This window comes from Pristis pectinata, chromosome 1 (assembly GCF_009764475.1).
Source record: "Pristis pectinata isolate sPriPec2 chromosome 1, sPriPec2.1.pri, whole genome shotgun sequence".
In the NCBI taxonomy this organism is placed as follows: Eukaryota; Metazoa; Chordata; class Chondrichthyes; order Rhinopristiformes; family Pristidae; genus Pristis; species Pristis pectinata.
Genome location: NC_067405.1, coordinates 43,157,938 through 43,170,183, shown reverse-complemented (window position 1 = coordinate 43,170,183; position 12,246 = coordinate 43,157,938). Strand labels below are relative to the sequence as shown.

The 12,246-nt window shown below is 42.4% G+C and overlaps 1 protein-coding gene across 8 annotated transcripts in view; it reads right to left on the bottom strand.

Annotated features, from left to right (window-relative positions):
* Window positions 1–12,246, bottom strand: part of LOC127574263 (serine/threonine-protein kinase tousled-like 1) — a 118,882-nt gene that overhangs the window by 22,694 nt on the left and 83,942 nt on the right. The gene's annotated exons all lie outside the window — the stretch shown is intronic.

The window sequence follows — 12,246 nt, the reverse complement described above, 5'->3', positions numbered from 1 at the left end:
CCAAATACCTTTATCTTTTAGCCACCTTGACTTTTAGCTCTACCATATTGAGACGTGTGGGTATACTGGCCTCAAAACCATGCCAGATAGTAAAGTTTGTAAATCATTCTTGCAGTCTCACTAAGCAGCTATTTTATTAACCAAGTCAAATTCCCCCATTAGAAATGGAAGGAATTTCTGCGTACATCTTTAAAAAGTATATGTAAAAATGTTTTTCTGAAATAGCATCACACTGTAGCTTCTCTCCCATCTATATAAATATTTGCATTTAAATAGCATTAAACAATAAAACAAATATGTATTAATTAGTGTTCAACCCTAAATATCCAAGAACAAAAATAACTTAGTTATATGGGATCTTTAATGTAGCAAAATGTTCCAAAGCACTTTGAAGGAGCATCATCAAACAAAACTTAGGATCTTAATAACTAAAGGCACGACTGCCAGTAGTGTCACATTAAATTCGGGATTCCTCAATAGACCACATTCAAGAAAGAGGTTGATTCTTAAAATAGTAAAGGAATAAAGAAATATGTGGTTAGTGCAAGAAAGTAGTGCCGAGGTAAAAAGGTTAACCTCAATCTTATTTAATGGCAGAGCAGGCACATAGATGGTGCCTCTATAAGGCAACATCTATCTTTAAGGACCCCCACCATCCAGGACATGTCCTCTTCGCATTACTACCATCAGGGAGGAGATACAGGAGCCTGAAGACCCAAATTCAATGATTCAGGAACAGCTTCTTCCCCTCCACCATCAGATTTCTGTACGATCCATGAACGCTACTACATTATTCCTTTTTTTGCACTATTTATCTTTGTAATTTAGATTTTAATGGCTTTGCACTGCACTGCTACCACAAAAACAACAAATTTCATGTTACATGTCAGTGATGATAAATCTGATTCTGAAGTGCCTACTTCTTTTATACTCATATATATAAGCAAGGTCAAAATCAAAAGATGAGGAATTATGCAGTATGTTGCATGGTGAATGTTATATCCACTTAGATGGAATTTACAGAGTATTCCAAGAGTAATTCCTAGAGAGAAAGCAAACACAATGCAGGTAACTGCATCAATCACAATATGTGGCATATTACCTTCACAAAAAGCCTCTGTTAACAGCAATCGACAGATATTTTGAACTATCCTTCACAAATTTAGCTGAGGAAGTCATGTTTGCTACATGGCAACACTCAAACTGTGATTTTAAGCAAAGGGTCCACAACAGATCCAATCTCATTGCATAATGGGATGAAGCAAGTGTACCACTGCTCTGATGCACTTCTCAATGCTGTATCTTATCTCCGTTCTGGGAGAAGATACAGGAGCTCATGAGCCTGGACAACTGGACTCAAGAACAGCTTCTTCCCCACTGCTATCTGACTTCTGAATCAATCACCTCTTTCACATCTGCTTCCTGGTGGTGCTGCCACATTCTTAGACACTTAATTCTACCTGTCCTAATTATTCCATTGTTATCATTTTAGCATTTCTTTTTGCACTACTTCATATTGCACTACTATCTTTGCACCATTCCATTGTCTTGCACTCCCTGTATTTATTGTTATATTTATTATTATCGTGTATACTGTTTATGAGTTTCACGTAAGCAAGGAATTTCATTGACCCTGGTGTATATGAAAGTAAACTAATCTGAATCTTGTCACTGGAGTGGAGTTTAAAAAAAAGGAATCTGTTCAACCAACACCACTCCACTCCAGAACCATCACCACCCCAGAACCATTGTTATCAAACTGCTAAACAGAGATAATGTTTGCGTACCTGCACTTTTGGAGGCAGAGCTACAAGTCATCTTCGCCTCATTCACTGAAACATGAGAGAGAATGGCCTCAGCACTTATCAACTCTCTCTCCTATCAAAAAAGTCCTTGCCAAGACCAAAGAAAACTTGGATCCCTTGCCATATCTTATGAGCCGCCTGTCATTGAAGACTAGCATTGGTGGTGAAATATGCCACTGCCTTCAGGGTGCCAGCACAGCTTTGGGCTATCCGTTGAAAAGTGTTCAAAAGATAGAGACCCCAAGCCTGGCAGAAAACTCATCCTCTATGATAGCAGTGATCCCTGTCCTCTTGCATGCTTCTGAGCTGTGGACTACCCACAGCAGACATCTCACAGCAATTATCTAATCATCAAAAGTAATATATTTATTTTGGTTAGCACTATTTCAGTGCTAAGAAAGGAATGAAAATTTGATGAGGAAATTAAACAAGTGGGCATGGATTTCAGTTGACAACTTTAAGACCTTGAGAGGAATTGGGGTTCAAGATGTGGTAAAGTTTGCAATGTCACAGGGTTTTTCTTTAACGGGTGATGAGGATTATGAAGCGTTGAAGAGAGGGTTTGAGGCTCGATAGCAAATAACAGCCAGAGGTCAACAGTATGGACACTTGGGAGGAAATTTATGTAATCAGAATTTTGTGAGAATGGGGCCAAAGGACATATTTGGGAGGAAAAAAGTGCTTGGACCTGTCATGAGGAAAGATGGGACGGAAATATATGGAAAGATGTTAATTCACAGGAAGGAAATGAAGAGTGTCATAATCTTGGTGATAAAACGAGTCCATAGCTCCCTTGCACTTTGGAGGTGGAAGTGGAGAAAGGAGGAGTGGGCTTGTAAAGAGATTACTGCTAATATAGAAAATAATATAGCTGATTATCTTCCTTCTACAGGATGATTCTGGATTGGTGTACAATTCTAATGTGGAAGAATGTAATTCAAAAGAATTTGATTAATCTTAGCCTAATTTGAGAACAGGTGATGACAAAGTGCCAAATATGCAAAGAGATGCAATCCTTAAACTGATGGGCACATTGATGGGGGACATATAGAAAATCACCAGCTTAGAATTTTTGTTTTGGCGATACAAAAATTCGGGGGTTTTGCTTCGACGGTCATTGGGACTTCAGAGCAAATAAGTTTTTCTTTTTTTTTGCTTATGTAAGGTTTTAATTATAAGGTTTTGTTTATAAGGTTCTTTTTTTTTTAATAAGTACGTTTTTTTAATATAAGTTCTCATCGGGAATAGTGGGGGCAGGACTGCGCAGGCGCATGACGTCAGCAGGTAAAGTGCCGGACAGTTTAAAAAGCAGGTTAAAAAAAAACTTTGGGGGTTTCGTGGGTTTCGCTTTAGCAGGCGTTGGGACTTCAGAGTAGATAAGTTTTTCTTTTTTTCTAATATAAGGTTTTGATTATAAGGTTTTGTTTATAAGGTTCTTTTTTTTTAAAATAAGTTTTTTTAATATAAGTTCTCATTGGGAATAGTGGGGGCAGGAATGCACAGGCGCATGATGTCAGCAGGTAAAGCGCGGGCAGTTTAAAAAGCAAACCGCCATATCCAGCGGGCAGTGTTGGAGCGGGCAGCTGAGTGAGAGGGAGCAGAGTGATTTGGGCTTTGGCTCAAGGGGCTTTGGCGTAAAGGGGTGAGGCAGGTGAGTAGCTGGTAAGTAAAGGTAAGTTTTCTCTGTTATCTGTTATAAATTTTTAAGTAGGAAAAAACTAGGTAGGGGGAAAAAAAGAATTAGTTCAGATGAAGGACATGGTGGTGTGCTGCAGCTGCTTGCTGTGGGACATCATGGACCGCAGCAAGGTCCACGATGGCCACATCTGCAGTAAGTGCTTGAGGCTGGAGGAACTTCAGCTCAAAATTGATGAGCTGGAGTTGCACCTTCAAACACTGCAAAGCATCAGGGAGGGAGAGAGTTATGTAGATACTGTACATCAGGAGACAGTCACCACCCCCCCCCCCCCCCCCCCCCCCCAAAGAGCAGGTACTTCTGGAGTCCAGGAAGTAGATAGAAGGGTGACTGTCAGGGGAGAGAAAACGAAAAAGAAAACGAACAGGCAGATAGTGCAGAGGACCCCAGAGGCGGTTCCCCTCAATGACAGGTTTTCCACTTTGGAAGCTGTTGAGGGGGATGACCTGCAGGAGCCTGGCAGCAGTAGCCAGGTCTCTGGCACTGGGACCGGTCCTGCTGCTCAGAAGGGAAGGGAGGAGAAGAGGAAGGCAGCAGTGATAGGGGACTCAATAGTCAGGGAAACAGATAGGAGGTTCTGTGGCAGTGAGCATGAATCCCAGATGGTATGTTGCCTCCCAGGTGCCAGGGTCCGGGATGTCTCTGATCGGGTCCACAGGATTCTTGAGAGGGAGGGAGAACAGCCAGAAGTCATGGTTCATGTTGGTACCAACAACATATGCAGGAAGAGAGATGCAGTCCTGAAAAGTGAGTTCAGGGAGCTAGGCAGAAGGCTGAAGAACAGGACCTCAAAGGTAGCAATCTCGGGATTGCTGCCAGTGCCACATGATAGTGAAGGTAGGAATAGAAGGAGATGGCAAATAAATGCATGGCTCAGAAGTTGGTACAGGAGGGAAGGTTTGATTTTTGGATCATTGGGATCTCTTCAGGGGAAGGTGGGACCTGTACAGAGAGGACAGGTTACACCCGAACCTGAGGGGGGGGGGGGGGGGGCAATATCCCTGCAGCCAGGTTTGCTAGGGTGGTTTGGGAGGGTTTAAACTAGTTTGCGAAAGGGATGGGAACCGGAGGAGTAGGTCAGAGGAAGAAGGGGATGGGGAAAGGTCAGATCTAACAGGTAGAGAGGCTTTGAGGAAGGAGAAGCAGAGTACAGGCTATAAAAGTAGTAAGGCAGATAGGCTAAAGTACATTTACTTAAATGCAAGAAGCATCAGGAATAAGGGAGATGAAGTGAGGGCTTGGAATAAGTACATGGGACTACGATATTGTGGCTATCACAGGGACATGGCTGACACCAGGGCAGGAATGGATATTGAGTATTCCTGGTTTTCAGTGTTTTAAAAGGGATAGGGAGGGGGGAAGAAGAGGAGGAGGGGTGGTGATACTGGTCAGGGACACTATTACAGCTGCAGAAAGGGTGGATAATATAGAAGGATCCTCTCTAGAGTCAATATGGGTGAAAGTTAGGAACAAGAAAGGAGCAGTTACTCCACTGGGAGTACTCTATAGGCCCCCCCCAGTAGCTGTAGGGATACTGAGGAGCAGACTGGGAGGCAGATTTTGGAAAGATGTGAAAATAATAGGGTTATTATAGTGGGAGATTTCAACATCCCAAATATTGATTGGCACCTGCTTAGTGCCAAAGGTTTAGACAGGGCGGAGTTTGTTAAGTGTGTCCAGGACGGATTCCTGTCACAGTAAGTTGACAGGCCCACTAGAGGGGATGCCATATTAGATCTAGTTTTAGGTAATAAACCGGGTCTGGTGACAGATCTATCAGTGGGTGAGCATTTGGGGGACAGCGACCACTGCTCCATAACCTTTAGAATTGTCAATGGATAGGGATAGGAGCAAAGAGGACGGGAAGAAATTTAATTGGGGAAAGGCGAATTATGAGGCTATAAGGCGAGAACTTGCGAGTGTGAATTAGGATGACATTTTTGAAGGAAAATGTACTATAGAGATGTGGTCGATGTTCAGGGATCTCTTGCAGGATGTTAGGGATAAATTTGTCCCGGTGAGGCAGAAAAGGAATGGCAGGGTGAAGGAACCATGGGTGACAAGAGAGGTGGAAAAACTAGTTAGGAAGAAGGCGGCAGCATACATAAGGTGTAAGCAGCAAGGATCATACAGGGCTCGTGAGGAATATAGAGTAGCAAGGAGGGAACTTAAGAAGGGGCTGAGGAGAGCAAGAAGGGGACATGAAAAGGCTTTGGCGAGTAGGGTTAAGGAGACTCCCAAGGCTTCTTACTCGTACGTGAAGAACAGAAGGATGGCTAGAGTAAAGGTAGGTCCGATTAAAGGTGGGAAGCTGTGCCTGGAAGCTGTGGAAGTGGGTGAAGTTCTCAATGAATACTTCGCTTCAGTATTCACCAAGGAGAGGGGTCTTGATGACGCTGAGGACAGTGTCGGTAAGGGTAATGTTCTAGAGTATGTAGATATCAAGAGAGAGGATGCGTTGGAGCTGTTAGAAAATATTAGGACAGATAAGTCTCCAGGGCCTGACGGAATATTCCCCAGGCTGCTTCGTGAGGTGAGGGAGGAGATTGCTGAACCGTTGGCTAGGATCTTTGAGTCCTCGTTGTCCACAGGGATGGTACCGGAGGATTGGAGGGTGGCAAATATTGTCCCCTTATTCAAAAAAAGGTAGTAGGGATAGTCCAGGGAATTACAGACCAGTGAGCCTTATGTCTGTGGTGGGTAAGCTGTTAGAAAGGATTCTAAGAGATAGGATCTATGATCATTTAGAGAATCATGGACTGATTAGGGACAACCAGCATGGTTTTGTGAAGGGAAGATCTTGCCTCACAAGCCTGATAGGGTTCTTTGAGGAGGTGACCAGGAAGATTGATGAGGGTAGTGCAGTAGATATGGTCTACATGGATTTTAGTAAGGCGTTTGACAAGATTCCGCATGGTAGGCTTCTTCAGAAGGTCAGAGGCCAAGGGATCCAGGGAGGCTTGGCGATGTGGATTCAGAATTGGCTTGCCTGTAGAAAGCAGAGGGTTGTGGTGGAGGGAGTGCATTCGGATTGGAGGGCTATGACTAGTGGTGTCCCACAAGGATTGGTTCTGGGACCTCTACTTCTGTGGTATTTATTAATGATTTAGCTGAGGGGGTGGAAGGGTGGGTTAGCAAGTTTGCAGATGACACAAAGATCGGTGGTGTTGTGGATAGTGTGGAGGGCTGTCGAAGCTTACAGAAGGATATTGATACGATGCAGAGCTGGGCTGACAAGTGGCAGATGGAATTCAATCCGGAGAAGTGTGAAGTGGTACACTTTAGAAGGACAAACTCCAAGACGGAATACAAGGTAAATGGCAGGATTCTGGGCAGTGTAGAGGAGCAGAGGGATCGGGGGTTCATATCCAAATATCACTGAAAGTTGCCACACAGGTGGATAGGGTAGTTATGAAAGCTAGCACCCCATAAGCCTTCTTAAATCTTGGGATTGAGCTTGGGATCAGTTCTGGTCGCCTCATTATAGGAAGGATATGGAGGCATTGGAGAGGGTGCAGAGGAGATTTACCAGTATGCTGCTTGGATTAGGGAGTATGGATTATGAGGAGAGACTAAAGGAGCTAGGGCTTTACTCATTGGAGAGGAGGAGGATGAGGGGAGACATGATAGAGGTATACAAAATATTAAGAGGAATAGATAGAGTGGACAGCCAGCGCCTCTTTCCCAGGGAACCAATGCTCAATACAAGAGGGCATGGCTTTAAGGTAATTTTGGGGAGGGGGGGGTGGAGTTCAAGGGAGACGTCAGAGGGAGGTTTTTTACCCAGAGAGTGGTTGGTGCATGGAATGCGCTGCCTTGGGTGGTGGTGGAGGCTGATACGTTAGTCAAGTTCAAGAGATTGTTAGATAAGCATATGACTGAATTTAAGATAGAGGGATATGTGGGAGGAAGGGGTTAGTCAGTCTTAGGAGTGGTTTGAAGGTCGGCACAACATGGTGGGCCGAAGGGCCTGTATTGTGCTGTATTGTTCTATAGTTCTTCTATGGTTCTATGATACAAGGAAGTTGGAGTCTTTCATATTATTCTGTGTTTATTCTTAACCCAGATATTTGACTTGATTACCCTTCCTTTCACCTTGCAATATCAGTTTTTTGTCATTTAATCTTTCCTGGTTTCAACCCTATAAAAGACCACCTTCTCTCTCCTCCCTTCTATGTTTCTATGCAGTGGATTTTAAAATCTACAAGTTTTTTAAAATTGTACAATTTAGATAAATTCCTACTTCCTCTCCCCATAGTTAATACTCATTCCTACACTTACGAAACAAAAATTACACAGGTAATCAATTAATTCTGAAATTGTTCCTCATATGCTGTTTATTCAAATAAAAATTTAGTGTTTTAAACTATTTTATATTCATCATTAGGCATTTCTTCAGATTTTGAAAAACTACAGCAGTACAGCTGATTTAATGCTACTGATACATCCCTGGTAAGTACATGCCTCAAGGTGACACTATATATTTAAGAGGCATTTAGACAGGCATACAAACAGACAAGGAATGGAGGGAAATAGACCATGTGCAAGCAGACGGGATTAGTTTAAATTGGCATCATAATCAGCATAGACATTGTGGGCCAAAGGGCCTGTTGCTGTGCAGTACCGTTCTATATTCCACGTTTAACTCATGGACTGAACAAAGTCCCAACCAAGTCTCTTTGGCGGGGCAATGGCACTCAAGAGAAAACTAATGTAAAGGCATTAAAAAAAAAGCAAACATATACATTTTCTGGATCCTCTCTAATGCCTTCTAATTTTTCCAATGATGTGGCAACCAGAATTTATACCAGTAGAGGCCAGACCTGTGTTTTGTAAGGGTTGACCACGTCTTTTCAGCTTTTATACTCAATGCCTACATTGATAAAGCTCTGCATTAAACTTCATTTGATAGATCTGTCTATTCTACCAGCCTGTTTTAATTCCTACGATGATCTATCACTATCCTCTTTGCAGTTAACATCACTACCAAATCTTGGGGCATCTGCAAATTTAAAAATTGTGGCTTGTAACCCCAAGTCTAGTTCATTAATATTAATTAAAAAGGCAAAGCTCCACAATGAATCCCTGAAGAATGCCATTATTTACCTTCCTCTAGTTAAAAACCATTCACCATGATCTCAAGAAATTAAAATCAAAAGCCCTTTCCCATATAAATTCACTCTAATTGTCTCTCAGAGGAAACTTCAATAATTTCCTCATCATTAATGTTAAACCAACTGCACTGTAATTACTTAGTTTATCCCTTCTTTTAAACAACCACAAAATGTTTGCAGTCCTCTGGTACCACTCCTATACCAGAGTGTACTGACAACTTGTGGTCAGAGTCTCTGCAATGCTTCTTTTGACAGCTTGGGATATATTTAATCTGAGCCTGGTGATGTATCAATTTTCAAAGATGCTAACTTGTTTGATGCTTCCTCTTTTACTATGCTTATCATGTCTATTATTTCATACTCTTCCTCCTTAGTACATGGCATCATACCCCTCACTTGTGAAGGTAGCTGGAAAGTATTCATTAAAACCTTACTTATATCCTTTTCCTCCATGCACAAGTTCTGTTTTTATTTCCTAAAAGACTTTACACTTTCCTTAGTTATCCCCTTACTCTAAGAATTTACAAAATATCTTAAGATATTCTTTAATTTTATTGCCAATAATTTTTCATACCCTCCTTTACCTTTTATTCTACAATTTTGATGCTCTAGGTTTTCTGCTGTATTAAACTCTTGGTGTTTCACACGAGCTTCATTTCTACAGGCAGCTTTCTGCAGTTCTCCTGCATTCATTTTAGCAGATTAAAAGTCTCTAGCATTTAAAGGTCTCTGCTTCTTTATGCAGGTCTTTACAGAGGTCTAATACATGTTGCACTCATACAGGCATTCATAGTTTCCTTTGCTTAGAATAAAAATTCTAGTTTCAGATTGGACCACATCACTTTCAAATTTTCAAAACTGAGGCAACTGACTCACCAGATCCCCACACCTTTTATATTATCCACAAGTCAAGAATGAAGGGATTCTCACACCTCTCTGGATAAGTACAGTTCCAACAAAACATCAAACTGGACAAAATAACCCACTTGATTGGCTTCTCATCCTCCATCTTAAACATTTCCTTTCAACAGTAGCAGACTATGGTTATAGCCTAAACAATCTACAAGATGCACTGCAGCAAATTCTATGACAGCACTTGCCAAATCCAGTTTCTTTGCCACTTATCAAAGGCTAATGAAGCTGCCACGTCTTGAAGATTCACCTGAAAGTCACATATCACCACCACTTGAAAATACATTAAGATATCTTTATTAGTCACATGTACATCGAAACGCACAGTGTAATGCATCTTTTGCATAGTGTTCTGGGGGCGGCCCACAAGTGTCACCACGCTTCCAGTGCCAACATAGCATGCCCACAACTTCCTAACCTGTACGTCTTTGGAATGTGGGAGGAAACCGGAGCACCCGGAGGAAACCCATGCAGACACGGGGAGAACGTACAAACTCCTTACAGACAGTGGCTGGAATTGAACCCGGGTTGCTGACACTGTAATACCATTACGTTAACTGCTACACTACCGTGCCTGCCCTCAAATTGTTCACCATTCCACTGCAGTAGCCATCTTATCTTGGATAATGCTGATGTGTCCAGTTGATCACAATTGATGAACAAAAGTTCACACTGCCAACAATCCAAGGTATTTATACATCCTATCAGGAAATGATCCATATATAGATCAATTGATCACTGAAGTGCATTTCCTAATGGTTATTCTGGTCTCCCTGTGCTGCAGCATAGCTGGTGGAAGGCTGCTGACTTTGGAGTGGAGGAAGCTGCAGATGCTCCTGGAGGATCTCAATAAGCTATGGGCCAAGACACCTGGCTTTGGCTCACATCATCATCACTTCACAAGCCACAACAAACTGGGCTGGATGGCAGGCAACAGGCAAGGAAACTAGCAATAATAGGAATGTTGCGGTCCTGAGAGTATTTTCCACATTCCTATGTCCCACAGCCACTTCCACATCTAATAGATGGAAGAAAGATTGCTGCAGAGTTAATGACTTACTCAAAGCTCCTTTTGAACAATGTACTCAGAGCCACCATCACAGACTTCCACCCCGTCACTGGTTCAATTCTGTGCACGTAAGCTGGAATATCAGTGAAAACTGCTGCATGGTGATTGGCCTTTCAAACACTGAAATGGCCACCACATTAATTCCAAAAGAATGGGCTCCGTGCAAGGTTCTATGCCAGTTTGGAGCTGTGCTTCCTACTGATGACATTTCACAGACTTTCTGGCAGGCCTGTCAATGCATTAAAAATGTAATCATGAATTCCCTCAAGGCATCCACTGTAGAATACTCCATTGAAATCCTCATCTGAAACTCTTGTGCCATCTCAGGCTTTGTGATGAAGTCATCTGCACTGACCTTTCCTTTGCTTGGACACAGTCAACTCATGCTAGTGAGTAATGTGCGAATCCCACCTTCAAGTTGACCTCTTTAGAATGTAATGTGCCCTTATTTGAGTTCAAAACTTTGAGTGACAGATCAAGTGAGAAGGTACCTCCTTTATTCTCTTGCTGGCCAGCTGCCTCTAGCCATCTGAAAGGAGAAAGTCATGAGGGTAGGGTTATGATAAGTTTGGGGAGACAGGGTGGGTAGGTGGGTTCGGTAATGGTAGAGAAGTGAGAGAACAATACAAGTGCAGGCTTGCACTATATACAGATTGTAGATATGAAGATTTTTGTATATTGTGAGGGAAGCAGGATGCAAGGGGTTTTACTTATGAGCATACGGTCAGTGTGTTGTCACCAGCCATGGTCTTAAAAAGAAAAATAATGGCCCGAAGTGCATCTTCCAGTGGAGAACCAATACAGACATACTTGTTGCCTGGTGGTTTAAGCTAATTGTGTTGATTGCATGGCATTTTCTCCTGCAAGGAAGGAAATTTGGTTGGTGTACGTCTTGAAATGTGTTTGAATGTTGTGCTATGATCGAATAGCTGCCAGTGTAAACGAGCTGCAAGATGTGCACGAGAGACTTGGAGCTATTCAAAGTACGCGAGACTTGCATATCAAGTTGCACGATTGCTGGGTTATGGAAGTTTACTGACGTTGATGGCAAAGCAGGTGATACAGATGATGAAAATGAAATATGTATTTGCTAACCTTGAACGAGCATGCAGGGTCATTAAATCTCTTGCTACACGTCACTTGGGTCCTTGGAGGTAACCTGTTGTGCCACTGCCTCAAACTGCCATTAGACCACCTGTAAAGACGAGTTCCTGTGGGAACTGGATCTCCCTCCTTCTCTCTAAATCATTTATCAAATCCCACTTTGGATAAATCAGTGAACCCTCTTTTGTTGAAGATCAGCCACATTTTGATTCAAGTTCCAAACAGTTATGGCATCATCCACCACTAGTTGCTGCCATAAGTCAACTTTTAAGAGGTGCAGCCATAGCAATAATCATCATGAGTGAGCTTGAACTGTTGCCAACCAGTTGCAAAACTATGCCCAGCAGCAACAGCATAGTTAGCACTGGTCGGTTACTGAATTCACGTCATTGAAACTGAAGCACCAATTTTACGTACTTCACAGTCTGCACAGGGTAAAATGGGTTCAATTTAAAAGCGGTGCCCATAATCATTTTCTACTGTTATCTATACAGTCACTCACCCATAGTAATTTACCTTCTATTGATGTTGTGAACAAAATGCCAA